Source organism: Triturus cristatus, chromosome 6 (genome assembly GCF_964204655.1).
Source record: "Triturus cristatus chromosome 6, aTriCri1.1, whole genome shotgun sequence".
Lineage (NCBI taxonomy): Eukaryota > Metazoa > Chordata > Amphibia > Caudata > Salamandridae > Triturus > Triturus cristatus.
In genome coordinates this window covers 576,064,857-576,092,043 of record NC_140589.1, presented here as the reverse complement: position 1 = coordinate 576,092,043, position 27,187 = coordinate 576,064,857, and the positions used below count along the sequence as shown (strand labels likewise).

At 43.8% G+C, this 27,187-nt stretch overlaps 1 long non-coding RNA gene across 2 annotated transcripts in view; it reads left to right on the top strand.

The window, feature by feature from the left end:
• Nucleotides 1-2,224: 2,224 nt before the first annotated feature.
• LOC146817412 (uncharacterized) overlaps nucleotides 2,225-27,187 on the top strand; it is a 114,562-nt gene continuing 89,599 nt past the window's right edge. For both annotated transcript variants that reach the window (XR_014962547.1, XR_014962546.1), the window contains exon 1: nucleotides 2,225-2,448. This is a non-coding gene — a long non-coding RNA (uncharacterized LOC146817412). The remainder of the gene's footprint in view (nucleotides 2,449-27,187) is intronic.

The following is a 27,187-nucleotide window of genomic DNA, read 5'->3' as shown; positions in this document are numbered from 1 at the left end:
CTTGCAGGCACTAGGGGCATGATTTGAACGGTGCAACAAGTGCAGTGGCACTGGGCTCAAAACCTCCGGAACTCCTCTAAACACCTAAAATTGCTATTACATCAATTAATTCGATTTCCCTCTTTCATTTCATTTTTCAAAATGTTGCTACAATTTACCTGCACTATACTGCTAGTAGCAGCACTAGTAGCAGCACAATATATTTCCTTTTTGTACATAAACAAATCACAACACTTTAAAAGACTTTCTGTAACTTATACTGTACAACCACTCAGCAAGTTACAACTTACACCAAAAAAGTGCTTATTATTGATTACATAGGCGAAACTTAGTGCATTTACCTTTGCTCTTTTTTAAATTATTGGTACGGGGAGAGACCTTCTGAACTGCTCATGAAACATTTGTGATCGATCTCTGTGATCTCTTAAACTAATTAATGATTTGAGTTTATACCCCACCACTGTCAAAGTTCACCAGTTGCCACTGCAGCGTGGAATGGGATTCCAAGATTCTAGTTGGTGACAATATCTAGGAATGCCACATAATCTATAAGAGACAATAGCATATACAAGTCAGGTGAGTCAGACAAGAATCATTATGAGACTTCTTGGAGACAAAGTTACTCATTTAGAATTGCAAGTAGACGTATAATTATCTTTGGCAAGGTTTCTCATTAGCCATTATTGCTTCTACAACATAAAGAGAGATTGTGTAAAACAATAACGTATTTGAGGAGACTGACAAAGACAAACATACTGGTCAAAACAAACAGCAAGCTCTGTCTTCACATCCCACCATCAATGGCTCGAGAAGCACAGAACAGGCTATGATTACTTGCGGGCAGAAAGCCTCTCTGTTGAGTCAGAGACTAGAATGAAAACTATACACTACCGGCTGGACCAAACAAGATGCTACGATTTGCATTATATTCTCATTAGTCCATTCCACTTAAAATTCGTTAAGATCTTAAATGTCCTTATTCATTATATTGACTCTTCTTTGTTCTATGTGAGGATAGCATCTATTTCGGGTCCCCATTTTCTCATTTTGATCTGCTGTAATGTGAGCCAAACCATGAACACGATTACATTATTTCCTTTTTGTAATAAACAACCATTAGTGCATTTACACTCTGCATCTTATGTGGGTCGGTAGGGTACCAGAAAATCAGAACCAAAATATTGTCAAACAGAAATCTTGTGTCCTAAATATCATTACCCAAAATATCGCCCCACTGGAGCTAATAGTGGAAAATCTGCATCCAATGGGATAATTTTGTCAACCATATTTACAACACAGTGTTTATGTCAGACGATACTTTTGTAAGCAATAATCTGGCAAATATTCATATGGGACTGGTGCATTTAAATAGGGAATCAAATAACGTAGGTCGTTTATGAGCCACAATTTATGTGTATTTTTATTTAAAAATTGTAAGCCAGATTTAACAAACATTTTGCGTCATGGTTGCGCCACTGTTGTGGCATGTTCATGACGCAAAATGGTAGTAAATATTTACAAAGCCTTGCACGGGATGATTTGCTCCGCCTAGCGTGGCTTTGCAAACAAATAATGTAACAATGCAGCAGCTTGACCGGCGTTGCATGGGTGGAACATAAACGTTCCCATGCACTGGGCTGGCTCTAGGGTGGTGCGACCGGTGCCACCGCACAGGGTGCCTACTTCTTATGGGGGCGTCTGTTTGCTAGTTTATATTGTGCCCAAAATCGCCTGCTGCCCCGTTCCTGGCCTCCAGTAATTTTCAGGCAACAATTAATATGCCAAGAAAACTCCATTGATTAATGTTCTTCCAGCCGAGATCAGAGTTTTTTCTAGTAGAGGTTTTGTCTGGTGGAAGTTTTGATTAATGGTAAGGTAGCGTGGAGGGTTAATACGCCTGCTGCAAAGAACATGTACCATGCAGATCACAAACTGAATGTAATGTAAACAGGTCAATGAGTTACTGTGGGCCGCAAGGATGGGGGCCGGTTTTGGGCCCCTGGGGGCCGTTTTTGTTACAGGGCCGTTATAGCTGCAAAATCGGCCATGTAACAAAATCGGCCGAAAACCTCGCTTTAAAAAAGGACAGCCATCAAGCCCTCGGTTTCATTAAGGTAATTTGCGTGACTCGGCTTACGCATTAATCAAATTTGCCGGCACAAAGCCCACCGCTTGCTCTCAGAGGGAGAAGGCGAAGGCCTGGGACACTGAGGCGGCGGGCGGGAGCGCGCTTCAGAGGCTCGCGCACAGGAGGGTCTGGATCCAGGGGTCTGGAGTTCCTCTTCCCACGGAGGCCTGGCTTGTAAGAGAGTCGACTGGAGCGTCGCGCAGCTGTGCCAACGTGGGCCGGAGGCTCCCTGCTTGCAGGCGCCATCTCTGGTGCAAGGTGCCCTATGCAGGGTGACGGCCATGGGAGGACGCTGCTAGACCCTGCAATTTCCCATAGAGGTAAGACCCTGTGGTGTCCGTACTCCGAAAAGGGGGAGGATGTGTAAACCACACTGAAATCGGCTCAGCGTTTGCTCAGAAAAGCTAAGTATGGGCAAGCTCCCTGTGAGTTTAGCATTTTAATAGTCACACAGCAGTGCGGTATGGGCAGCAGCCGCCGCTGCTGTTTGTCTTTTACAGGAACCTTCTAGTTTAGCATGATCACACATCCGTGAAGTGGTCAGACTCCAGTCTCCCCCCCAAGATACACAAGGCAGTTTTTACTAGGGTTTTATTCAGGCTTTCCTAAACATGAGGTGCGCCCTCTGAGTGCCCTTGCCTTGTTTCGTTATTTTCTCACATTGTACTCCATTGGAGAAATTGAAGCATACATGACACGGGCCGGTGTTTTGTGTCCTAGCTTCTGTCAAGGCCGGACTGGCTGAACTGGGCATCGTGAGTTTTCCCGGTAGGATGGTAGAATGGGATGGGAGGGGGCGTTTTTCTGACTGGGGGCACCGTTTTGTTGCAGTTCAGCAGTTTTATAAGTACAGCAGAGTACATTACATATAATACTCAAAAGGAGACACTGTTCCTAAATAAGAAAGGGAAAACGAGAGAAACTCAAGGGGAATAGGAGAGATTAAAGTCCTAGGCTAATATTAGGCCCAAAAATAGATCGAGGGGGAGGCACACCTTAATTTCTCTTGTTGCCCTCACACACCCGAAGGATGTCATGCTTCATCATTGGGCGTTTTGCTCCTCGTCGGGCCGGCGCTGCAATGCCCTACGGGTCCCCCGAAGGGTCACTTTAGCGGAGATCTTTTAGAGAAAACGCCGTTGGGTGCATGCGGGTGTGTGGTTTGGGTCCTAATATAAAGGTACGTGGTGATGTGAGTGTGTCAGTGACATGATAAATTAAAAATGTCTAAGGGTTGCTAATGAAATAGAATTTAATATAAGTGGCACCCTTGACATACTAAAAAACCCGTAGGTTAGGTGTTACCTTACTGGAAATAATGTACCATCAGGTGACTAATATGTGGTCGACATGTTTCGCGCCCCACTGGTCCAAAATGGATCCTTGGCGCTTCCTCAGGACCAAAATAAAGGTAGTGAATTGTGAGTGTGGACTGAGGGATACTACCCACAGTCAATATCCGGGCGTGCAGGTAAAGATAACCCTGCTCTCTGTGTAAGAGTAAAGTCGCTCCAGGATAAAAGCCTAGGTAAACACAAAGAGAAAAGAAAGGAGAACATCCTACATGTTAACGAATGTTCACCTGTCCAAGAAATTCGAAAAAAGTACATAATTACAAGAGAACCATGGATATCACCTCCACTCACGTGTGGCAGCGTTATGAGGTCTCAACGATAAGCCAACGGGCGCTTAGACCAGGGTGAGAAGCCTGGAATAAAGACCTCCCGTCGCCGATCGGAGTCACCCATTAATCCAGACACTGGCCGTGGAAGAGATCGTGGCAGATGCATAGGTCAACATACGGCGTGGAATATGTAAGTCCGGCGTGGCCTCTTAACCACCTACCCCAGCCGTCCTCCTATCTGGAAAGGAACCGAGGACTGCTCCGGGTTTCATTTGTAGTCCCGGCGTGGGCAAATCGGGGCGATTCCCATATCCGGTCGGCTATGGAGAACAGGTGTGTGTTCAGCGTTGTGTGAAATGGTGCGCATGTGCGGGAGATAGATAGACGGTCTCCGCGCTTGCGTGTATAGGATGCAGGCTACGGTTTAGCGTTCTAGTGATGTAGTTGTAGTGTGCATGCGCAGTCGTTTATTTTTCTATTTAATGCGAAAATATTACGTGGTCAGTGCAATTTAAATGTAGGGAGCTGATAATATCTGTTCACCCACAATATATGAGGCATTTTATCTCATCTACACATTTCCAATGTATCCACGTGCATGAAAATCCAGGATGGCTACAAGTTTGGAATTAACATGGTTAGTGCCTGTATGTGTTCGGTCAGTAAAACACTCATATCACCCCACGTGGCCTCAATGGGCGAACCATGGGGGCCAAGGGGGGGGGGGCGAAAAAAACGACCCAAATGCCCAACGACCTAGTGGTTTTAAAGGTAACTGAATGCCCGATTGACCAAAAACGCTAAATAAAAAGGGAAGTTACGTATGTTTAGTGCTCCTTGCTGTGCATGACACCCACGGTAATGGATGGTGGGTGCCTCAACAGCTGTGTATGAGTCAGAAGTGTGACTAAGGGAACAGTTACTCTAAAAGGTTGAAACACTACAATGACAAGTGGGCCATGGATATGCTGAGGCTCCGTAAATGCTATCTATAGTGATGGTAGGAGTGTGCTGATCGCTCAACTCTAATAACAGCAATAACAGCAGGCTGGGTTATAATTCAGTCCATGGTATCTCATCGTTGACAACAACCTGAACCCCCATCTACGCTTTACCAAAACAGAGAGTGAAAAAGAAATTCCCTTTCTGGACTTGCTGATCACTCTAGATGATGGAAAACTCCACACTACCATCTACAGAAAGACAACTGACCGCAACAGCGTGCTGAATTTCCACAGCCACCATCCTAAAGCACTGAGGGAAAACTTACCCTTCGGACAATTCCTGCGTATTCGCCGGAATTGTAGTGACACTCATGAATATGACATCCAGGCGAATACCCTCATGCTGAATCTGAAACAGAGACACTACCCAGAAAGGATTGTGCAACGAGCATGCAAACGAGCCAGGAACAACAACCGCCAGGCATTACTGGAAGACAGAACTAAGGAAACCGACAATATCATCACATGTGTTACCACCTTCACCCCTCTGTCAAACCAAATCAAAAACATTGTAAACCGGAACTGGAAAATTCTGAATACGGGGAACCTTACAATGGAGCTCCCCAGATTTGCATTCAAGAGGACCACCAACTTACGTGACCAACTGATTAATACGAGACCCCGCGCTAAGACCAACCGTCAGGAGTCCACACTTTGGTCCCTCCCTGCTGTGAAAGGTCATTACCCACGTGGCAGTTGCAGCGCGTGTCCCTTTACCAAACACACGACACACTTGGATTTGGATAAGATCACGTGGGATCAACGGAACCACACGAACTGCAACACAAAAAACTGTGTTTACCTCATTACCTGTCCCTGTGCACTTCGCTACATAGGGATGACCACAAGACAGGTCAAATTGAGGATTAATGAACACAGGAGTACGATCAGACGGGGCAGAACAGCAACAAGACTTACGAATCATTACATTGAGAAAGGGCACTCATGTGATGACATCAGGTGGACAGTACTGGAAAACAACCAACTCTGGAATAACAACACCTTACTACGTAGAGAACAGCGTTGGGTACATCGTCTTCGGACCAACGAAGAGGGTCTCAACGATGAGATACCATGGACTGAATTATAACCCAGCCTGCTGTTATTGCTGTTATTAGAGTTGAGCGATCAGCACACTCCTACCATCACTATAGATAGCATTTACGGAGCCTCAGCATATCCATGGCCCACTTGTCATTGTAGTGTTTCAACCTTTTTAATCCCTACTTAGCAACGTACACTGTTAGAGTAACTGTTCCCTTAGTCACACTTCTGACTCATACACAGCTGTTGAGGCACCCACCATCCATTACCATGGGTGTCATGCACAGCGAGGAGCACTAAACATACGTAACTTCCCTTTTTATTTAGCGTTTTTGGTCAATCGGGCATTCAGTTACCTTTAAAACCACTAGGTCGTTGGGCATTTGGGTAGTTTTTTTCGCCCCCCCCCCTTGGCCCCCATGGTTCGCCCATTGAGGCCACGTGGGGTGATATGAGTGTTTTACTGACCGAACACATACAGGCACTAACCACGTTAATTCCAAACTTGTAGCCATCCTGGATTTTCAAGCACGTGGATACATTGGAAATGTGTAGATGAGATAAAATGCCTCATATATTGTGGGTGAACAGATATTATCAGCTCCCTACATTTAAATTGCACTGACCACGTAATATTTTCGCATTAAATAGAAAAATAAACGACTGCGCATGCACACTACAACTACATCACTAGAACGCTAAACCGTAGCCTGCATCCTATACACGCAAGCGCGGAGACCGTCTATCTATCTCCCGCACATGCGCACCATTTCACACAACGCTGAACACACATCTGTTCTCCATAGCCGACCGGATATGGGAATCGCCCCGATTAGCCCACGCCGGGACTACAAATGAAACCCGGAGCAGTCCTCGGTTCCTTTCCAGATAGGAGGACGGCTGGGGTAGGTGGTTAAGAGGCCACGCCGGAGCTAAACTGTAAGTAAATGAATGAAGGGGCGCTGAGGAGACTGGTTGTGCACTATACGATATCTCAGACCTGGTTTTTCCTCGTTACCAGCCAGGATTTACTAGTAGATGCCTTCTATTTATTTTCATAGCACATGAAGGTGTGTACGCTCGTCCCCTAATCTATGGAGCATCATTCTCTCCATTTTTAGGTGAGTGGTGTGGTGTGCAGTGTCTTGTTGTGCGGGCCCAAATATGATGGACTTACATATTCCACGCCGTATGTTGACCTATGCATCTGCCACGAACTCTTCCACGGCCAGTGTCTGGATTAATGGGTGACTCCGATCGGCGACGGGAGGTATTTATTCCAGGCTTCTCACCCTGGTCTAAGCGCCCGTTGGCTTATCGTTGAGACCTCATAACGCCACCACCCGTGAGTGGAGGTGATATCCATGGTTCTCTTGTAATTATGTACTTTTTTCAAATTTCTTGGACAGGTGAAAATTCGTTAACATGTAGGATGTTCTCCTTTCTTTTCTCTTTGTGTTTACCTAGGCTTTTATCCTGGAGCGACTTTACTCTTACACAGAGAGCAGGGTTATCTTTACCTGCACGCCCGGATATTGACTGTGGGTAGTATCCCTCAGTCCACACTCACAATTCACTACCTTTATTTTGGTCCTGAGGAAGCGCCAAGGATCCATTTTGGACCAGTGGGGCGCGAAACATGTCGACCACATATTAGTCACCTGATGGTACATTATTTCCAGTAAGGTAACACCTAACCTACGGGTTTTTTAGTATGTCAAGGGTGCCACTTATATTAAATTCTATTTCATTAGCAACCCTTAGACATTTTTAATTTATCACGTCACTGACACACTCACATCACCACATACCTTTTTTTTAGGACCCAAACCACACACCCGCATGCACCCAACGGCGTTTTCTCTAAAAGATCTCCGCTAAAGTGACCCTTCGGGGGACCCGTAGGGCATTGCAGCGCCGGCCCGACGAGGAGCAAAACGCCCAATGATGAAGCATGACATCCTTCGGGGTGTGTGAGGGCAACAAGAGAAATTAAGGTGTGCCTCCCCCTCGATCTATTTTTGGGCCTAATATTAGCCTAGGACTTTAATCTCTCCTATTCTCCTTGAGTTTCTCTCGTTTTCCCTTTCTTATTTAGGAACAGTGTCTCTTTTTGAGTATTATAGATGACACACGGAGCACAGACACTGGACCATAACAAGCTCCAGGTCCCCCCTCTTTTTTGTACAGAGTACATTACATATTCAACAGTTTTCAGGCAACAATAAAAGTGCCAAGATAACTCTGGTGATTAATGTACCTGCTGGGGAGAGATTAGAGTTTTGCTTAGTAGCAGTTTTGACTCATCTGAGGTAGCACAGCGGGTTAAAATGCCTGCTGTACAGAATGTGTACTGTGCAGATCACAGAACAGAATTTTATGTGCATAGCTCCCACCCCTGTTCATGCATAGCTCAGTGGGTTACTGCTTTTGTCACAGAGATCCTTTTGTCACTATACATTTCTTAAACTACAATCCTAATCGAGGTTCTAAACTTATGTTTTTTTTCCCCCCTGTCTTTCATTATCCTAATTTTACTGAAAAGGGTTTGCTTGGGTAGGAATACATTCTTATTAGTAAAGTCAACCCTAACCACTGTGTTACATTCTGAATCCTGAGTTTTTGTTTCCGAAACCAAGGACTCTTAAAAAAAATGCCTACCAATATGGATGATATGTGAATCTACACCTTGTAGTTCCCTTAGCCTTATGCAACATTTTCAATACATTGATTTACACTTGTATGATTCATTGTCTCTGTTTGTGTGTGATGTAAAATTCTCTGAAACCCTACACTGGTATGAGAGGCACTATAAAACAAATGAAATTCATGTGAGAGAGGGGCTATGGAGCGATGAGAGGCGCTGTTGATGGGTGATAGGGAGGGTAATCATTTTAGAGCCCCAATAAAGATTGTTGTATCCTGGTGCAACATAAGGTCATCGTTTACTGTGCTTTAAATACAAATACGATGTAATATATAATGAAAAATGTGTCATAGAATGCATCATTTTCCCCTAAAATGTTGTTGTGGGGAGAACCCCCTAAAGACCCTTTGTAGTGTCAGACTAGCTTGCTCGCTATGCACCATATGGGAGCTGGTCTTAAAAAATTGCCAGGCCTGCTGTGGGCTCCCAGTCCGGCCCTGCCCACAGGGGATTGCCCGGTGCCCGCTACGGCCAGTCCAGCCCTGACTGCTTTTGTCAGAGACTTCCTTTTGTTAGTTGCAGTTTACAGTCAGCTATTAACTGTCAAAGAACTGCGTGCAGACTTAAAGGTATAGATCAATGTATGGATTTTTTCCCCGGACTTTCATTATTCTAATGTTGCAAAAAGGGTTAATTTGGGTAAAAATCAGTTCTTGTTATTAAAGAGAGCCCCAATCCATTGTGTTACATTTTAAATTCATAGTTTGTGCTTCTCCAAGTTCTCTTCAACTATACTGCCTACCTGTATAGATGACATGTGAATTCACCCTTGTTGTCCTCTGTCTTATGTAACATTTCCTATACACTGATTTACACACCTATGATTGATAGTCTCTGTGTAATGTGTGTGATATGTAAATTGCTCTGACACCCTTAACTTTTATGAGTGACGCTATAAAATTAATTAAATGCATCTGAGAGAGAGTGGTTACAGAGACTGTTAAAGGGTGTTGGGGAGGGAATCCGTGGTGGAGGTGGTCATTGGGGGGGCGACAAAAAACATTGGCGCACTGGGTGCACCAGTGCTAATGCCGGACCTGCCGATGCATCCACCCATGGATTTCACACAATCCCAGATTTACAAAGGTTTATAAACCTGGGATTGCCGGAAATCGCTTAGCCTCCCAGAGGATGGCATAACGAGGAGAAAAATATTGTTTTATCCTTGTTATTTCCTCTTTCTATATGTGCTGCAATCTGCAGAACACTTAGAAGGAGGAAAATGCCTAGAAATTGCTTTTGTGCAGGAAGGTATTTTTTCCAGCACAAAAATAATTCTCCTTGTAACACAGGCACCCTTGCACAGGGGTGCAAGGGTGTCTGCATTGGAACTAGGCTGCCTGAAGTTGGCCAGCGCTATGAGAGAGCAGAAGTGTGCCATATCTTAGTAGATATGGCACATTTCTGCTCTTTCACGCAGCGCAGCAAGTTGCCTTGCTACATCACATTGCGTTAAAAGTTACCAAATCTGGGTCTGTTTTTGTAATGCTAGCCTAAGAAGCATTTTACCACATCTATGGTGACTAGTAACTGAGGGTTATCTCATCTCTAATAATGAACATTCTTTGGACAATTTTCTGTATGCATGCATACATTTTGTTAGAAATTTGGTCTCTAGTTGGTGAAGGTATGCACCCTGTCCAAGTAAGGACCACAATCCTAGTCGGGGTAAGCTAGATACACAGTAAAAGATAACCTGTACTCACCCTACGGTAATTTGGCACAGAGCAGTCAGGTTTATCTAAAGAAGCAATGTGTAAAGTATTTGTGCAAGACACACATACAGTAACATAGTGAAACCACCACAAATATACTCCACACAGGTTTAGAAAGATGGAGAATAATTTTATGAATCAAATAAGACCAAAACGCAAAAATTCAATAAGTAGGATCGGTGTTATGAATTTTAAAATAATAAATCAAAAAGTAGTGCTTAGAGTCAAATAGCACTTTAGAGTTGCTTAAGGTCACACTGGACAGAGGTAAATCCAAAGTTCAAGCCGACCACGATGGAGGGCAGGTCGGCTACAGGACCCATGCAGGGCTTGCTGAAAAAGTACCTTGGATGGAGCAAGCATCTGCGTCAAAGACTCAATGCATCAGTTCAGATTCAAGCAGTTGGGTCGATGTGTCTCCTTCGAGCCTCGCAGTCGGTTCCCACATTGTCATTGAACCCCTTATGATGCAGGCACTGCGTTGCCATTGAACCTACCAGTTGGGTCCCACATTGTTGTCGAGCCACGCAGGGATGTCCTCGGATCTGTGCAAAGTCATCACTGTGTCGGTTCCGATGGTTCTGGACAGTAAAAATCACCTTGCTATTGTCCAGGACTGGATTTGCACCACTTAGCAGGGCAGGGCTCACAGATGGAAGAGTCTAGGTGCGGTTGCAGAGTTGCAGGAAGTCTTTGATGGCCCTGAGACTTCAGAACAGGGGGCAAGCCAGCAAGCCCTTGGAATCACTCTGGGTTTAAGTGAGATGAGTCCAGTCCTTATCCTCAGCAGGGCAGAGATCAGCAGGCAGCAGGGCAGCTCAGCAAAGCAGGAAGCAGTTCCTTCAGAGCAGCAGTCAGACAGAGTGGCAATATGTGTAGCACAACAGTCCTTACTCCTGGCACAGTTCTTCACAGGTCCAGTAGTGTACTGTTTTGGTAGGGTCAGATCCCCAGTACTTTATACACATGTACCCTTTGGACGTGAGGTGGGAGGACTTCACAACAGGCCCTGAAGTGCACGTGTCGCCTTTAATCCCAGTTCGGTCTGCCAGGCTATCTGTGGGGGGTTATAAGCACTTTGTGTGGGACACAGGACATTGTCTATTCAGGTGTATGTGCCAGCTCCCTGTTCCTATTTCTGCCCAGGAAGAGATTTTGGAATGTAGATAAATGCAGATGAGTTCAGTGTTACATCCACCCTTCCTGTGTTTGTGGCTGTCTAGAGGGAATGCATAAAGTGTAGCTGTCACGAACCCTAGACATGTATTAGGGCCAGACTACAAGGCACACAGAGCAGAAAGAGCAGAGAAATTTCCACTTTCTAAAAGTGGTGTTTCTAAAATAGCAATGTTGAGAGGAGTAGCCTTCACAGCAGTAAAACATTTAGCTGTTTGTCACTGCAAGGACATGTAAAAATACAAGTACATGTCCTAACCTTTACTTAAAGTGCACTCTGCCCATAGGGCTACCTAAGGCCTACCTCAGGGGTGACATATGTGTAATAAAAGGGGAGTTTAAGGCTTGGCGAGTAGTTTAAAAAATGCCATGTCAAAGTAGTAGGAAAGTACGCACGCAGGCCTTGCAATGGTAGGCATGAGGCAGGTTAGAACGGCTACTTTTGTGGGTGGCACAACCAGTGCTGCAGGCCCTGGATATATGGTATACCACTTTACAAGGGATTCATAAGCAAACTAATTATGCCAATTGGCTATACACTGTCACCATGTTTAGGGGAAAAGCACATGCACTTTAGCACCAGTTAGCAATGGTGAAATGCTCAGAGTCCCAATGCCAACAATAAGCTACTGCTAAAAGAGGTGGTTAACGGGTAAAACGTTTGGAGAATACCACCCTAAGATGACATGTCTAACACCTTTCTTGCCATTCTGAATGTCAACAGAAACTTGTACATTTGCACTGATTCATTATTAGATAACTGCCAGTTTTTTTGAATCAGTTTTAACTTAAATTCGTATTCCTCCAAACGTGAGGACACATGCATGCTTTATAGAGGAGCTTTTTTCCTTTTCACTATTTTTCAGTCAAAAACCTAGGTCTCTAAGGAGAAGTGTTATGTTGGTGCCATCGAAGACTGAACAGAAAAACAAGCTTCTGAATATATATTTTGCAGGTTAGACACAGTAAGTAAACCCTATATCAACACTGACCTGATTGTGCTCGAAAACTTATTTTCTGAAGGTCCTGTGGGCCAGGTAATCATACCTCTGTCCAACTGCTGGCATCTAAAGAGTACCAATCACAGCCGGACCCCAGTGTCCAAATACAGTGTTTGCCAATCTACCAACTTAATACCCCCATTAAATGGTGTGTACAGGGTAGAAAAAAGGGAGGAAAAATAGGTGACAGGTCAGAAAGTAAGGGAGTAGGTACTCACCAGTTGCTCACGTTTTTGTCATCATTGGTGACTTTCTTTGACTGTGAATGGTAAAATATATGTCAAATGTAAATTTAGAAAATGAGGAAAGAAGATAAAAAAGGAGGAAGGAAGGTGTAAACATATGCACAAACAGTGTCTTATTTTGTGCTGTCCCTCTGAGACCCCATAGTGAAAAAAGAACATAAACGCGCTTCTCCGAGCTAAAATGAGTTGGGACTCCTGGCTAATAAGCCTACTTTATTAGATGCTGTGAACCCACTCAAGTTAAAAAGGAAATACAATGTTGTAAACCACTTTGATTATGGAAAGGCCAACATGTTTTATTGCCAAATACCTAGCGGCAATTTCATCAGGGCTCGGGGCAGATCTTCACCTCACTATAGTTCTGGGGAGTTGCCATTATCATTCATCCCGGTAAACCACCTCGGGGTGTATTATTCAACTGTTATTCACACCCCTAGAAACGCCTGCGGTTGCAACTTGTCAACCGCACACAAACGCGAGTCAAAGCCAGACTCTCGTTCGTTTGCGGTTGATGATGGTGTAGGTATCCTGGTTCCTGGGGTATCCACAGGAGGGATGACTCACCAACCTTCTGTCTTCCAAGGGGTTTCTTCAGGGTCCACTCGGAAGGGTCCTTCTTCTCCAATACTGCAACTGCGACTTTTCCATTGACTTCTATTGGACACTCTGCTGTATTTCCACACTGCACATAGCCTCCATGGGGTTCCTGGATACTTACCTTGGGTGGTTCCTTGTGTCCCTAGCTCCTCTAAGTCTCCTGGTCCAAGTCCCGACTTTCGTCACAGTGCGTATTCCACTTTTTTAGTATATGAATTGGTCTCCCCCTGGAGACCTCTATATTTTGGGCTACTTACCGGTTTACCATTGAAGTATTATTGTTTATTAGAGTTGATATCTCCGGGTAGGAGATGTACCAATGTGTTAGTGACTGTTGTGTAATAGACATATTTTTATGTATAAATGGTGTGGTTCTTTTTTGGTTAACCTACACTACATGATTGGAGCTGATAAAACAAGCTTCAAAACACTCCTTCAAGGGAAGCCTGAAGGCTGCTTTCCAGAGCTACCACTTAGAGAGCTTTCTATGGTTGTCTAAGACCACTAAAATCACCATAAGGGTTGCCTGGATTAGTGCAAGGAGCTTCACTTAAATAAGTGTGCACCATAAACTAAGCCAGCCACCTACACCCAGGTAGCCTAGGATGAAGGCAATATCCCAATCATTATTTGGAGAGAGCAGGGCAGGCTTCAAGTAATAGGGCAGTCCTCTGGAAAACATGGCAGGTCTCAAGCAGCAGGGTAGTCCTCTAGGAAACAAGGCAATCCTTCCTCTGAATTGTCCACAGGCCCAGGATTGTACTGAAGGGTGGCTTAGAAGGTCCATTATTTATACCTGGTACCATTCATTGAAGTGGGTGAGTTTTTTTAGGCTCTCCCACATCTGGTTGTGGAAAGTTCCTTCCTTTCCTTACTAAGGCTTCAAGAAGTATAGGGTGACAAAAGACTCATGTCAGGTTCCTTTGTGTATGCTAGAGGCAAACTCTTCGAACTGTAAATGGGACAGAGAAGAGCTCTGCCCCAACCAACCTGGCAGGATGGTCTTCCTGCCCACACCTAGTGCCCTATTATTCACTGTCTGGGCCCAATACTCATTCTTAATGGGGTAGCCATTAACAGGCCCAGGCAGATGGAAAAGTCTAGAAGGTCGTAGAACCTTTTGGGCAGAAAAATACGAATTTTTTTAAAGTGGTATTTTCAAAATTGATACTTAATCCGACGTTACAATTAAAAGGAATTGTAAAAACAATTGGTTTTAGTCAAAAACGTGATATTCCTATCCGTTTCCAATCAAAAACAAGCACTTACTAAATGTAATAATGTAACCCAATGTTATCTAATGAGAGCGATAGGCCTTGCAGTATTGAAAAATAAATGTTGGTACTTTTCACCACTACGACAAGTCAATGCACAAATAAATGCATGTTACAATAATAAAAATGCCGAAAAAGATTATGGACTTCTTTAACAATTGCATCAGTGGCGTCTCCCACTCTCCACCCCCGTGAAACTGAAAGTCAGAACAGTATGCAAGAAGAGAATGCACTGTCTCTGGATGATGAGGATTGAAGGAATCATCTTTCAGTCAGGAACTAAACGTTTTTTATTGTGTTCTTCATCTGGTATTTCTTTCTACGTGGATTTTTTTTCTGACTAGTCTTTGTGAGTACTGTGGATTCCTCTGTTGCCGTGGATGGAGCTTCAGGATTCAATTTCCTCTTCACACTGTCAATAGAAATGGTGGTGAAACCACAACCCTTGCTTTTTTTTGGTCTTACTTGCAATTGTGGAAAAACTGAGGGGCTGATTCACAAATGTAACTTACACTTTTGAGTAAATTACACTTTTCAGTCATTTTACTGTGTTTGGCTATTCACAAAATTAGAGTGTACATTTTCTACAAATGTGTAAATGTTAATGTTAATTGTAGCCATTACATAAACGGGTAGACCCAACAGTACTGGGACCTTCGCGCCGGACCTAGCCATTATTTTTATGGATGATTTTGAACATAAACATGTTCTGAATGTGAGTAATCCCTACCACAACCAGGTCACGTTGTGGCGACGCTACATCGACGATGTGCTGATGCTCTGGACAGGCTGTAAAGGGGAATTGGATTCCTTTCATCTCTGGCTTAACCAGCAAAGTCAAGACATCCAATTCACGATGCAGTCTGATAATAACCGAGTGGATTTTCTTGACATCATCATTTTTCATGAGGACAACAAATTATCTACGACTCTTTATCGCAAACCAGCGGAGCATAACTCACTACTACGCTACAACAACCACCACCCTCGGGGTCTAAGGGATAACCTGCCGGTAGGCCAATTCCTGCAGAGACGCAGGAATTGTACCAAGAAAGAGGATCGTTTAAAAGAATCTGAAGATCTAAGTGCCAGACTTCTGGAGAGAGGCTACCCTAGAAGACTGATAAAAAAAAACTCAGAAGACGGCGTGGTACAGTCCCCGGGAAATACTACTCACTGTGCAGGACAAGAACGAGGAAAGTCTTCAGAGAATGATTTGTGTAACCACATACTGCACCCAGAGTAATGCCATCCGTAAGATTGTGAACAAACATTGGGGTTTGGTCTCTGACGACATCGAACAACCGTCTCCCCCCATGAATTCATTTAAAAAGGCAAAGAGCATCCGTGATCATGAGGTACGTTCCTTTCTAGACAGTCCTGAACAACCCACACTACAAACAATGTGGAACTTACCAGTGACACTCGGACACTTTAGGTGCGGCCAGTGCAAAGCTTGCAAAATGACTGTACAGACTAAGCAATTCACATATAAACAACACAGTGTTGATCACAAATCACTAACTAACTGCAATACGAATAACGTGATTTACTGCATCACGCGCCCCTGTGGGCTCATTTATGTAGGACAGACACAGCAAAAGATCAAGGCACGAGTCCTGCAACACTGCAGTAGAATAAGATGTGAGGGCCAGGGAGCACCACTGGTCGACCATTTTAAAACTGCTAATCATGGACCAGAGGATCTACAATGGGTTGTCCTTGAGAAAGTGTCCTTGGGCCCAAGGGGAGGCAATATAGGTTCCATATTCAATCTAAGGGAAAGCAAATGGAGGACCCGTTTTAACTCAATTAATAACGGGCTGAATGAACAGGATGCCGGTTATGCCCAGCTAGCATGTCTCAGTTGAAATAGGGGTTTGAGGGTGGGCTGCACATTATTCTCATTATGCCTATAGTCAATTTCATTTTCATAGGATTGCAGGATCATATGTAACAATTAATGAGAGGAATCTTTCTTTGTGTATGTGTTTTGTCTCAATACAGGTCAATAACAGATGAAAACATGACCACCCATAAGGTCATAATAATGCATATGTGTTCACCTCTGAGTATTGTGTTACGATGGGTGTATTGAGGCATCTGTTTTATGCCCTATCATGTAAAATGTGTCTAGCAGGCCCATATCAGATGCTCCACAGCTGTTGCCAGGGTCAGGATTGTATGTCTAAATTACAATGTGCAATGTGGTGTCAACTATGCACCATCATTTATATGCCAGGATATGTATTTGGGAGTGCTGTCTAATGTGCCATAGTTGAGTTTTTGTAACCCTAGTCCAGTCCCTAACCGAAGACTTTTTGATGTTTCCCAACCTCTCTGTGCCCACTGACGGTGTTTATGTATGTATGACATTGAAAACATGTCAACTGGTACCGGTGTACATCTAGGCCAATCACAAGAGAGAACTCTCCCCACTTCCCCATCAATGTCTTTAAATTATGTGCATTCCAGTTCAGTGGCCTACCATCTTGTAATGCAATTTGATTGTTAACTCTCGTCACGTAAGCATTAGCATGTTCAATGTAGATTATACTTTAGCACACAAATAGCATGTTCCAATTCATGACATCCAAAAGTATAGGCATAGTCTATTGTTACTTTCTATTGATACTGGGAAGCGGTGATGCAGTGCTTTAGTCAGCATCTAGCGGTTGCCAGTACACATACTGAACGCGCACGCATATTTAAGCCAGATCCCTGGCCCGCCGGCACTCTTAGCGATCGGTTCATGAAGGTTGACAGTTCTTTCCTGCGGTAAGCATTCTGGCACATTCATGGCTATTTTGGAGTACTTTTGCAGTGATGTTATATAGCGTTGTTGTGGGGAAGCGAATTCAAATAGTGAATGCGTCCTGTTTTTGATCCCTACAGATTCAGGCACGGGGCTGTCATTTTCGAGTTAATTGAACCACCGAGGAGCGGTGAGTTTTGGCTTCTGTTTTTCCCTATTTTGAACAATGGGGTATGTCTCGGGACGGAAGAGTAAATCTTCCTTATCCGATGCTTTCTTTTTTCTAGATTGTATGCCCTCATGTGAACAGTATCGCGTATACTAACGGACAGGTATTTAACTATGGTCCTCTAACGTATGCCCTGTGTCTAGCGCTTTGCGCTTTGGTTGTTTTAAACTCATTTACTAATTATATACCTATGTCTCCGTGTGTTCAATTTCTGACCAAAATGATCAGTTTCTTAACTAAATCGGCATTTGTGGAGGAAACCTTAAGTTCCTCCGTATGTAAGTAATGTGTTCAGCGAATGAGGCACTTGTATAGGCCTTTGTTTATGTGACACTCTTCCAATTATAGGCCACTTATTTTTATACCTTATTTTTCAGGTTATAGCGCACTCTCTGGTGTTAGGACCCTGTGTGCCCCCTTTCCTCCAACTCTGCCCCGCATGTAGGGTGGCTTTTTTGGTAATTGGAGTGTCTATGCCCATTGCCCAATTAGGTGGATTTTCATTGGTTTACTGTATTTTTATTTACCCTAGGTGCCCCACTCCACTTCCTCTACACGTCCTAGTCCTGAGGAAGACCCCATAGTAAGGTGGAACTCAACCTACGCTTATTAGGGGTCGAAACGTCGACTTTTAAACTTTTGGCAACTCGAGAACAACAGATTATTGTCACTGTGTTTTACTATATGGGCATGGTCAACAACTGTTTAATTTCTTATGTGGCTAAATGATATGCCTCTGTGATGTCAACGATTTATTTTGGGACCACTCTGAACCCTTTAAATCTGTCTACACAACTTTAACCCTCACAAAACCACTTACCTACCCCCACCTTTCCCTCTTTTTTCCGGGCACTACTTTGATGCTTAATGAAGTGATTGGACATATATGTGCTTTGATGAGGATGTGAATAAATAACATCTCTCACAAATTCAATATATATATCTTTCGTTTATAAAGTATTAACGATTGGTTGTGTTCTCTGAAGAGTATATACTGGGACCACTTTCCCTGCAGTGTTAATTGTAGAGCGCACTGTTACCAAACAGTGTCTTGGCGCTAACATAAGATCAATCCGGAAAACAGAAATCGTTACCAATAATCTGATATGCTAAAAAGCCAAGTTTTCAGCTCGCGTCTAAATTCAAGAAGGGAAGTGGCTGACCGGATGGACAACAGAAGTTTGTTCCAAATGGTGATGGTACCCAGATAGAAACTTCTGCCACCCCAACTTGTTCTTTTAAATCTCAGTACCCTCAGAGTTCTAGAATTAGAAGATCCTAATGATCTACTAGGCGAGTACCATCTAAAGTACTGAGCTAAGTTCTGAGGACCTATATTATACAAAGCCTTGTACGCAAAGCACAAAGCTCTGAATTGAATTCTCTCCTTTACTGGCAACCAATGTGACTCTTTGATTGTGTTCCAAACTGAGACTTTTTCGGGGTACTAGTAAGAACTCTTGCGGCAGTATTCTGCGAAACCATGTGTTTACTCAGATGTTGGGCCTGCATATTAAGATATAGGCCATTACAATAATCGAATCTGGCCAATATCAAAGCTGATATAACCAATTTCTTTAAGTTTACTGGAATAAAAGGAAAAATCTTTTTGATTTTTCTTAAAATGAAAAAGGTGGATGAAGTAAGAGTGTTAACGTGTTTAGCAAAAGGAAGCCTATTGTCAACAATAACCCCAAGATTTTTGGCTTTTTCAACAGGTTTCGGTAAATCACCTAAACTCAGTGGCCGTCACTCCGGGGACCAAAAAGAAGGGTCATTGCCAAAAAGAGCCACTTGCGTTTTATTAGAAATAGAACTACTCGAGCTCTTCCGTAAGTTTCCATAAGCTTACGGCTGCCATGCAATCACTAAACTGCTTACTGATATCAGAGGATTGATTCTTTTTTTTTTTTTTTTTTAAACAGTTTTTATTATTTTGATTTACAACAGTACAACGCATTAGTATTTGGGTACACATTAATGCCACAGCAGAAAACCCTCGCGCACTTGGCACTACATCCCACCCATCGGCAATACTGTTGCACCTTGTTCTTGTTCCGGCAGCCACACCCCAAGAGTATGCCTCAAAGTCTTTCACTTCAGTCCGAGTCAGAGGCCTCGTCTTCTTGCAGTGGCGGTGGTTCGCAAATGCCCCCTCTGTATTTATTCCAGGGCCCCCACACTTTGTCCCATTTTCGGGGGCACCCCCGCCTGATGAACACTGATCGCTCAGCCAGCATAGCTCTATCCATGTCCCCTCTCCATACAGAAAGCGAAGGCACCTCCCCCGCACCCCATTTTTGGGCTATGTTCCGTTTGGCTAGCACGATCCCCAGGGAAGCCCAACTCTGAGCCTGGCGGCCAAGGTCATTAGGTTCCCACACATTTAGCAGGCATCGCCTAGGCTCAGGTACCAATGAGACTCCCCCCGACTGGGACAGTGTCCTCATCACCCGCCTCCAGTATTCTTGGATCTTGGGGCACTCCCATATAGTGTGAAAGAAGGTACCCTCCTGTGGAAATATGGATTTTTATGATCAGTTATGTCCCCTATCTTGGACCCCAACGGTTTCATGTATAAATCACAAGTAAATGTATGTTTCCTCCAGTTCCAGTTTTGAAGACGCAAACACATGTGCGTCCACCTTCAACACGTCCTCTTTCAGATCCGCCATGAATGGGCCGGATATTCTATTCCTAAGTATGAAAGGCCACCGGCTTTATATGGTTCATTTATCCCATTTTACAGTCCAGGCGAGTAGGCCCTGATTCTGTCATTAAGCCTTTTCCTGCCTTCTGCCTCTGAAAGCTCCAGTCTGAGCTCGCATCTGTATCCATGAACTTTGTCCTACTCCCTGCGCGGCTAACGGTGCCTAACTCGGCCTGTCTGCTTGCCAAAAACTGTATTTCACCTTCAAGATTATCTGCTCTGCTCCGCTCCCCATCCAATGCATTCCTGTCTAGTAGTTTAAGTAAACATTCTTCTAGCTACCGAGCAAAGGGCCCGACTTCTCTGTCTTTATGCAAGTAATTCATAGCCCTGCTACCATGGAATATTCCTACCCCCTCGCATCTAGTGTAGACACTTAGACGCTTGTACACGCACTAACAGTCAGTATAGTCAGTATAGAATAAGATTCTATCCTAAGAGACCTCTCTTTTTGGATAACATAGTTCTTTAAACATAGGATGTTAGATATGATTTGGGATTAGGTTGACTTGACCCCCCAGACTTCTGTCTCCACATGTAGAGCTAAATGTCAAGTCCCCTTCACCCCCTAGTTGCACGTCAATCACACGTCATGCTGCTGCGCGCGCATCTCTGCCAAGTATTTTTGCTGACATTGCGAAATTCTTTCATGGAACCACCCATTTGTAACATCATACCTAATGACGTTCTTTAGTTACGCCTAGTTACACCCATTTTAGTTACGCATGTATGTTTTTATCTCTGTTATCAACTGTTACGCCTCCTGCATCTGTTTCACTGTAATGCCTATTCTATAAAAATGATTACCTGTCAATAAAGTATGGTCCTTCACTTCCTGAACCTTCGTGGTGATGGAATATGGAGTCCTCAATTCGAATTGATTTTGGAATAAAGCCCGTTCCGAACCTCTAATACCACGGATTCTGCCTCTTATTTTACTGAGCTATTATTATAGATTTTCCGCATCAAATTAAGTACCGGTAATTAAATTATTTACCACATATATGGCGCCCGAACAGGGACACTTTCTCATCTCACGCGCCGGAGGTGCGTTGCAGGCCCGGTCTCCTGCCACAGCTGGACGGACAACAACGCATACCCACAGGATTTCCTGTATCTCCCTCCTGCCGAGCGGGGGTAACTGAGGCTGCGATCAACACCCAGACGAGGCGGTGAGAAGTGCGAAGTATCCCGACCAGAGCCTAGCTGAGAGAGCAAGATCCGAGGTATACAGTGGCCCACCAGTTTCCGAAGTTCCGAAGTTTCGAAGTCGAGTCCAGTCCGGTCCAAGTCCAGTTCAGTTCAGTTCCGAGGCCTTCCGTTCCGAGCTACCCGGTGAGTACCATTGCCGGGGAGGCGTTCTGACGTGAACATAAGGTTGTGCCGGTCAAGACGGGTTTGGGTACACAAATCCGGTCTGCACTGTTTCAGCAGTGTATCTGTACTGTTTAGCAGTATATCAAGTATGTCTAGTATATAATTCAGAATTACCTAGTTAGTGCCGAGTATTATGCTTAGTGACTAGTTCCCTAAATGGCCATCGTTGCTGTTCATTAAATGTTAAATGTTAAAATGTTTTAAATACGTTCTGCATATTGTGGTGTGAATGACTGTTCATTATTGTGTTTTGTTGTATTAACGTGTTCAAAATTAGGTATCAGATCAGTTCTCAATATGCCGCTTTTTTCGAGGTTAAGACAGATCAAAACTAGAAAAGGGGTACTCGAAGAAGCTGTTCCCATTCCTCCTAGGGACACTCCAGGGTACTTCATGTATCATAAACATGGCCTAGACGCCATATTATTTCTTGATTTATGGGTAGACTATACCAAGGAATTACCAGAAAGTCAGAGGTGGCCCGCAGCTGGGACCTGGGATGCAGATTGCATCATGAAAGTAGAGGAAGAATTATGGAAAAAGAAAGCTAGACAATCACAGAAAGATGCCATTGAATTATGGCATAAAGAATCATATAGACGTACAGAAAAAGCACTCAGACAGGAAGAGAAAAGTAAGGAGAATTCAAATAAAGTCCGAGAAAATCTATTAATTGAAGAAGGTACCCGAGCAAAATCAGAACAAGTAGACAGACAAAGAAATGCCCTTATGAATGGTATGTATCCTCTTCTGGCCGAAGGGTTACCTAAGGCTACTCCGGAGATACCAAAAGACTTGCCACCCCCATTGTTTCCGATAAAAGCACATCCCAAAGGGCATCCCAGAACCGCAGAAGATGTTTTCCTTTCCTCTTATTTAGACGACGCAGCTCCCGAGTATGCTAATACTGCGCCACATAGACCGCCTGCCGAGGGGGTTCAACGCCAAGACCCTCCTCCATCTGTACCTCCGCAACAACAAACTCCGACACAAGTTCCGGCAAGCACATCTGTTTCTACAGCTGTACCCACACCTATGGTTGCTATATCACGTTCAACGAATCCTTTCACATCCAGCACCCCAGGTGGTGCTACAGGAGGTACATCAAACATTTTTTCCACGCCACCCAGAGTAAATAAACTTTTCTTTCAAGAATTAGCCCACCAACGTACGCCCAAACTAGTAACTCCCGACATGCTTAAGGAACTTCTAATAGATTGTAGATATGACCCTGTGCCCGGCAAAGAGGACGAAATGCTGCTGGCATCATTACGTATCCGACGAGCTGCAATATATTTAGGGAGGCTACCAGGAATGACTACACATTTAGAAAATATATATCACTTTGTCCAGTCAGGGCGAGATTCTGAGAGTATTAATAGAGCCATGGAGTATCAGAAAGTGGAAATACAGGGGGAACTGTTACGTTTCCTCATAAATTGTGTGATCAGAAATCAAGACCGACCAGGGGTAAATCCGGAAGAAATGCAAATTCTTACCACATGTAGTCGGAATATATCAGAGGGGAGACATGATAAACGATTAAGTATAATAGCTATGTGCCGAAAAATCCGCAAAGAAGTAGAACGAATACACGAAGAAAGATTAGCGGTAGACCAGCCTGAACAAACCGAAGAGGAGGAAGAATTAGAACTGCCCACAGGACAGTTAGAAACCATGGCCTATGTAGGTAGAGGGAGATCTTGTAATAATACTAGATGCTTTACTGATCCGATACGTCCGATACGTCCAGATAATAACAGAAATTTCCAAACACCTATAATAAATATAAGGTCCCCCGAACATTCGTTCCAAGCCGCTGACAAATTACTCAGAGAACGAAGGGGTTATCATATACTCGATTCTATGGACGAACAAGAATTAGCCAGGTCAGCCGTTCACTGGGTTGACAGTCCCGGAAAATATAGTGATGATACACTAGCACATACGTTTTTGAACCTCACCCCAGATGAACAGCGTTTAGCTGGTATCTACATGATTCAACAACTCCTTATATTATATAAAAGCCAACACTCCGATCCTGGTCCCTTACCTGATATATTGACTGAATTACTCACGAATAAATGGAGAGGTTCAGGTACTGAGTTAATTAGAGAAATACTAGAATCCAGAAAGCAGTACATTCTTTTTGTATGCCCCGAACACGTCTCACTGCCCATCAAGGAAAGAACGACGTATTATATGGATAGACAGAATCCCTTACGCGAAGTGCACCCGATAAAAGGTGATGACAATCAGTTTAAACGTGTGTTTGTATACACACCCATATCTAAAATAGAACTATTAGAAATGAAGAAAGTGGTACCCAGTCATGACAAAGACCCAGCGGGTTTCCACCGTGAAATTAAAGACATGTTGCTCATGGGAGAGTATACCTATCCCGACATTATGAAAATATTGAAGGTATTAATGCCTGTGGGCATTTACGAAAAACTCAAGGAAAAGGATTGGGAGGTGGGAGACCAAAAGATAGATTGGACAGCATTAGAAAACGAAGAAACAGCTCGAGGTCCAGGTTTAGGGCTCGGGGAAAAGACCAGAATACTACCAGGTTTATTAGTACAGGTACTGCCACGTTTATTAACTACGAAAAAGGAAGACTGGGGTGCAATCTCAGCCTGTAAACAAAAGCAAGATGAAGACACTAGTGATTTCTATGCCCGATTCGAAAAATGTTTTGGTATAAATAGTGGAATAAAAGCAAGTAGCGAATCGTATCCACATCTGTTTGTGACAAAATTAGTTGAAAATGCCTTGCCCCAAGTTAAGAATAGAGTATTGAAATTCGAGAGTACCTGGCAAGGTAACACTCCGTCACAAATGTTACAAATGCTACAGTACCATCACAATAGAATTAGAGAGGAACAAGAACATGAACAAAGACGCATGAAAGACACGAAAATGAAAATGCTAGTTTCCCAGACAGTTCCAGCTGACGGTCATAAAAAGGGTATGACACAGTCCAGTGTTTCAGCAGGTCCTGTAAAAGGGACATGCAACTATTGTAAACAGCCAGGTCATTATGTACACGATTGTCCAGTTTTAAAACATAATATCGCCATAGGTAATACAAAAGAAAGACCACGGCCACTTAGACAGGATCAGAACCAACAAGGAGCTCCGCAGCATGCACAGTCCATGCAGGCTCCGCAACAGTCTATGCCAGCTCCACCACCGCAGCCTATTGCTGCCACACAAACAACCACACAACAGATGTACCAGACCGCACAGTATGACTATCCTGATTATCAACGATACTCATGAAACAGCCTAGAGAGGGAAGTTGGCTTACCCCTTATCGAGGTCCCTGTAGATCAAGAAGGACCTTATGTACACAGTGAACTATTAGGCCAAGATAGAAAATTTTTACTTGATACAGGGGCAAGCCGAACAACCATAAAACATAGTGAAGTTCCAGGGGCACCCCTCTCAGGCTCACAGAATATTTCCCTTGGCTTTTCAGGAAAACCTATCATTAACGAAGTATCACAGCCTCTTCCCCTTACGATTGGTCCCTTGACACGAACTACAGATTTATTGCTTACTAAATCATGTCCAGAAAACCTGTTAGGTATAAAAACATTGAAAGCTCTAGGAGCTATCATATGTTGTTCTCCGGAAGGAGTAAGATAGTTTTTACGTGATTTCAAAGGGCACTATGTGTCCCGAGACATGGATAACCGACTGCAGACTTTACCCACACATTTATGGGCACAAGGCCCTACAGATGTTGGTTGCATGAACATTACACCATATCGAGTCACACTAAAGACAGGAGTGGTACTACCACGAATGCGACAATACAAGTTACCCCCAGATGCTGTAGTGGCTTTACTGCAAATCATTGACGAGCTTATTACCCAAGGAGTGGTTGTGGAAACCGACTCCAATGTATGTAATTCCCCGATAATTCCGATTCTTAAACGAACTGATCCAAAAGCCCCGCCAGTATATCGACTGGTTATTGATCTGCGCGAATTAAATAAATGCATTGTACCACAATACCCCGTAGTCCCAGACATTTCTTCATTACTGACAGCCATTGATTCCGAAGCAACATTCTTTACTGTAATTGATCTCAAGAATGCCTTTTTCAGCGTCCCAATAGATCCGGAAAGCCAATACTTGTTCGGATTTAGTTTAAATGGACGAAGCTTTAAATTCACACGCGCACCTCAAGGATTCACAGAAAGCCCCAGCATCTATAGCCAAGCACTGAAACAAGAACTTGACAGTATCCACATGCCAGTCAACACTGCCCTGCTTCAATATGTCGATGATCTGCTGATCACCGCTAGAAGCGAACCTGAATGTGAAAAAGCCTCACTGACGGTTTTACAATTCTTGGCCGAAAAGGGGCACAAGGTGTCCCCTTCTAAGCTGCAATTCTGTGTCCAGCGAGTTGTTTACCTTGGGCACTCGCTGTCCAAGGAGGGAAGGCAGCTTACACCCGACCGCATCCAGTTAATTGCTAACATGCCAATACCCAAGACACAAAAGGAGGTGCGGGCTTTTATAGGCCTCACTTCATATTGTAGGCAGTGGATCCCTCAGTATGCATTTCTAGCAAAACCACTCATTCAGTTGACAACACAGGAGGCAGCCACATCGACTGTCCTCCCTTGGACTCAGGAACATACACAAGCTTTTGAAAGCCTAAAGAAAGCTTTATGTCAAGCACCTGTTTTAGCAACACCATGTTACAATAAACAGTTTACACTCTTTGTTACAGAACGCGAAGGTACTGCCTTGTCAGTACTCACACAGGAACAAGCAGGATCACACAAACCATGTGCTTATTTTTCTAGTACATTAGATCCCGTAGCTCAGGCTCTGCCTGCGTGCCTGAAATCAGTGGCAGCGACAGCTTTAGCAATCCGACAAAGCGATGCCATAGTGTTAGGACACCAATTGACAGTACAAGTACCACATGCAGTAGAGGTTCTTTTGAACCGCACACAAACACAACACTTGACTATAGCAAGACTCACTGGTTACGAATTAACATTGTTTCAGCCACACATAGAAATCAGACGTTGTAGTACATTGAATCCTGCCACACTTTTGCCAGTAAACGGAACAGACCCACTAGCACATGATTGTATTGAAGTTATTACTATCACGACGAAACCTAGACAAGACTTGACAGACGTCCCATTGTCAGATCCAGACCTGACGTTGTATGTAGATGGTTCATGTATGAGAACAAGTACAGGAGAGCTAGTGGCCGCGTATGCAGTCACAACAGACACTGAAGTCATTGAAACAAATTGCATAAATACCTTGTCAGCTCAAGCAGCAGAGCTCATCGCTCTGACACAAGCCTGTATTCAAGCCACAAATAAGAAAGTCAACATATACACTGATTCACGTTATGCATTCGGAGTTGTACATGACTTCGGCGTGCTGTGGCGAGAGAGAGGTTATTTAACTTCTCACGGTGCCCACATTCAGCACGGACCCCTCATTCATGCCTTATTAGATGCAATACATCTACCCACTGCAATATCAATTATGAAATGTAAAGCTCATACGAAAGTTACTGATATCATTTCCCAAGGCAATGATCTAGCTGACAGA